This window comes from Otolemur garnettii, unplaced genomic scaffold, assembly GCF_000181295.1.
Source record: "Otolemur garnettii isolate 467f Iridium unplaced genomic scaffold, OtoGar3 scaffold00156, whole genome shotgun sequence".
Lineage (NCBI taxonomy): Eukaryota > Metazoa > Chordata > Mammalia > Primates > Galagidae > Otolemur > Otolemur garnettii.
Genome location: NW_003852551.1, coordinates 4,394,151 through 4,398,011, shown reverse-complemented (window position 1 = coordinate 4,398,011; position 3,861 = coordinate 4,394,151). Strand labels below are relative to the sequence as shown.

Sequence of the window (3,861 nt, the reverse complement as noted above, 5' to 3'; positions counted from 1 at the left end):
AAGAAGAAGAATTTGTTTTCCTTCCTCTTCTCTCTCTTTCTCTGTTTCCACCTTCTCTCTTTTTTTCCTCTAAATTTGACTCTTAGCTTCCCTGGTGAAATATAGCTTCTTTTCTCCCAAGAGATCTAACAAACCTGCCAAAGAGGATTCTTATTGGCCTTGTTTGGGCTAATGTGTTCCTCATTGTCATTGCTGCATTTTAATTGGCTAAGGTAGACTCCATTGTGTGCCCACATCCGGACATAGATAGATGCAATCTGGCCCACCAGAACGATACAGACAGAGTAGGATAAATGGATCACTAAAACAAAATAGAAGTGTGCTATTCCCAAAACACGGGGAAAGCCAATTGGTTAGGTAAATGTGGATACTGTTTCCAGGATATTCATGGCCATGGAGTTGTTTACAGCTCAGTGTCCATTCTGATCAATTGTTACCCATGGCCTTCCATTTGTTAAATATTTTGAAGATCACCCCTGCTTGTTTCTGCCAGTCTTGCCCTCATCTATATACTTTTCCAGCCAGATCTTCTGTTCCTGCCCTCATGTGCACACATCCTATGGCCCACCCCGATGGTCTACGCCAATGGTCACGTTTCTCCAGATCTCTATGGCTGTCGGGCTGTCTACTTTCAGTCTGATCCATCTTCAAAGACCAACTCAACCACTATTTCCTCCGTGAAGCCTTCTAATTGCCCCCCCACCTTGAACTGACCTCAGACCTGCCTTACCCCACCTGAATGCTCTTTATTAACATTTCTTCCAGTGTGTCTTTGAAATTAGACTTCTTTTTGTTTTTATCTCCTCAATGAGACTCTAAGCTTGTTGAGGTCAGGGATTCCATCTTATTCATCTTTTTATTTCCCCAAAAGTCTGCCATAAAGATTCTCTGCCACTTAATTAGTCCTGTGACTTTGGGTAAAATCCTTCACGTCTTTGAGCCTTGATTTATTATTTTGTAAAATAGGGATGATAAAAGCCTTTACCTCATACTCTTGCTGAGGACTGAGACACACACACACACGATTTATTACATATATACTATGTGTTTCATAGAGGTGATGTGCCTTGTGAAGGACAAATACTGTGTTGGCAGAGCCGGGATTCAAATGTCTTTAAATAGAGACTGTATTCCACCCCTGTGGGAGAGATAGTGGCGGGCACACAGTAAGACTGCAATGAATGTTGCTAAATGCTTGATTCTGTTGAACTGAATCAATTTCAGATTCACTTTCCTCTGGTTTGCCCTGTCTAGTTCATCCTGGCTGTGTCATGGGACCACATGGCACACCGTCCCTTGGGGATCCTGCTGACCTGACCAGTGTTTTCTGAGCACTCCAGTAAACTGGGAGGAGCCCATGGGCTGTAAATCCTGGATTTGGAATAGCCCAAAGGTCTTTGTTTGCCCTGACCCAGACAACAGCTGGAACTCCAGCCAGGGGAGATGCTGCTGCCTGGTAGGGAAGGAGGAATGGAATGTGTGAACCTTCCAGTCCTCCCCCACACCAAGGAGTCCAAGGTCCAAGGCTACAGGGCTCCTGTCTTGAATGTATGGCTCACCCTTTGATATCCGAGGAATTTGCAGTGATAAAACCACTTCTCCTCTGTAGTGAGCTTTCTCACTTTGTAACAGCCTCAGGGCTAGATAATTGGGAAAAGGAGGCATCAAACTCCTATCGGTGCTCCTGAAAACACATTTGTCTCCAAAATCTATTTGTTTTCCATTTACCAAGCAGCTGACATGTGCCAGGTGTTACAGTGAACACGTTATGTGCACTATTTAATTCAGGATTTCTCAACCTCAGGACCTGTTGACTTTTTTCTCCTGGATAATTCTTTGTTCTAAGGGACTGCTCTTTACATTGTAGGATGTTTAGCAGCATCCCTGGTCTGTCTGCACTAGATGGCCAGAGGCAACCTGCTACTCGCAACAACCAAAAATATCCTCAGACTTTGCCAAATGTTCTGTGGGGCCAAAATCATCTCTCGGTGAGAACCGATTTAATTGATAGAACCCAACAACCCTATGAGCTAAATGCCATTATTATCCCTTATTACACAAGAGGAAACTGACTTAAGAGTTGAAGTGACTCCCTTAGGGTCGAACCATAAATGGAGCTTAAACTCTGACTCCAGGCTTGGTGCCTGTAGCTCAGCGACTAGGGCACCAGCCACGTACACCAGTGCTGGTGGGTTCGAACCCTGCCTGGGCCTGCCAAGCAACAATGACAACTACAACCAAAAAATTGGGCATTGTGGTGGGCACCTGTAGTCTCAGCTACTTGGGAGGCTGAGGCAAGAGAATAGCTTAAGTCCAAGAGTTGGAGGTTGCTGTGAGCTGTGATGCCACAGCACTCTACCCAGGGTGACCAAGTGAGGCTTTATCTCAAAACAAACAAACAACAACAACAATAAACAAAAACAAACTTTGACTCCAGTGCATAGGCTTTTTTTTTTTTAACCCAAATCTCTTTTATTGGGGGGAATGGGCCTTTTGGGGGCAGGCCAGGGGCCCTCACTGTACAGCCTGTTCATTGGCACTGCTGGGGCTTCGTCACATCTGGTAGCTCTGGTGGGCTGGAGAAGGGTGTGATGTGTAGGGCCTTGAAGGCATCATTCGCCCTGAAGGCCAGCCCTACTGTGGCCGGGGCCTGTGGCCATGCGGTTTGGCTGGTGAAGCCACTCTCGCCAGTGTCTTGCCATCATCCAGGAGCTGGTCATCCATGTACAGTCGCTGCTCCTTGGGCGGCCACTTAAGGATGCCCTCGTCAATGAGCTTCAGCTCAAACACAGTGCTCAATTGCTTGGCTTCCGTGAAGATGGTGGTCTTGTGGTGCCGTATCATGAGGAACACGTTCATTGAGGCGCCTGCCTCTCCCCTCCACGCATCAGCGTGGATGCGCTCTGCCTGGTTTCCCACAGTCCTCTAGTGCATAGGCTTTTAACCACCAGACCAATGTCAAAAGGACTGTCAAAAGATGGACAGTGCCAACAGTTGATAAAAAACTGGAACTCTCATCTACCGCTGGTGAGACTACAAAATGGTATAGCCACTATGGAAAATGATTTTTAAGTTTCCTATAGAATTTAATCTACACTTACCATTTGTCCCAATAATTTCACTCCTAGGTGTTTACCCAAAAGAAAACTTAAGCCCGCACAAATAGAAGCTTTATTCATAATAGTCCAAATTGGAAACAACTCAAATGTCTATTAGTTGGTGTATAGGTAAACAAATTGTAATATATCTGTACAATAGTATCCTTCTCAGAAATAAAAAGGAAAAGGGCCCTGGCCAGTGGCTCATGCCTGTAATCCTGGCACTCTGGGAGGCCCAGGCAGGTGGATTGTTTGTGCTCACGAGTTCAAAACCAGCCTGAGTCAGAGTGAGACTTTGTCTCTAAAAAAATTGGGCATTGTAGAGGATGCCCATAGTCCCAGCTACTTGGGAAGCTGAGGCAGATAATCATTTGAACCCAAGAGTTTGAGGTTGCTGTGAGCTGTGATACTACAGCACTCTACCAAGGGTGCTAAAGGGAGACCCTGTCTCAAAATAATTTTTTTTTAATTAAAATAAAAAGAGTTGCTATAATTTAGCTCAATAGCCATGGTCCAGGTATTAAATTTTAGAACTGACTTTCTTAAATTTAGAGCAAACACCCCTCCTGCTAATTTATAATTTCTTTGATCTAATGACTACCTTACAATAACACAAGAAACTCCCAAACAGAACTTTATCATTTTTTCCCCATTTCTTCCTTAAGTTGCCATATCTTTCTTTTTTTTTTAGACAAAGTCTCACTTTGTCGCTGTTGGTAGAGTGCTGTGGCATCATAGCTCACAACACCCTCAAACTCTTGGG

At 44.7% G+C, this 3,861-nt stretch overlaps 1 pseudogene; it reads right to left on the bottom strand.

The window, feature by feature from the left end:
- Positions 1–2,486: 2,486 nt before the first annotated feature.
- LOC100956541 lies at positions 2,487–2,859 on the bottom strand (annotated as a pseudogene).
- Positions 2,860–3,861: the final 1,002 nt, after the last annotated feature.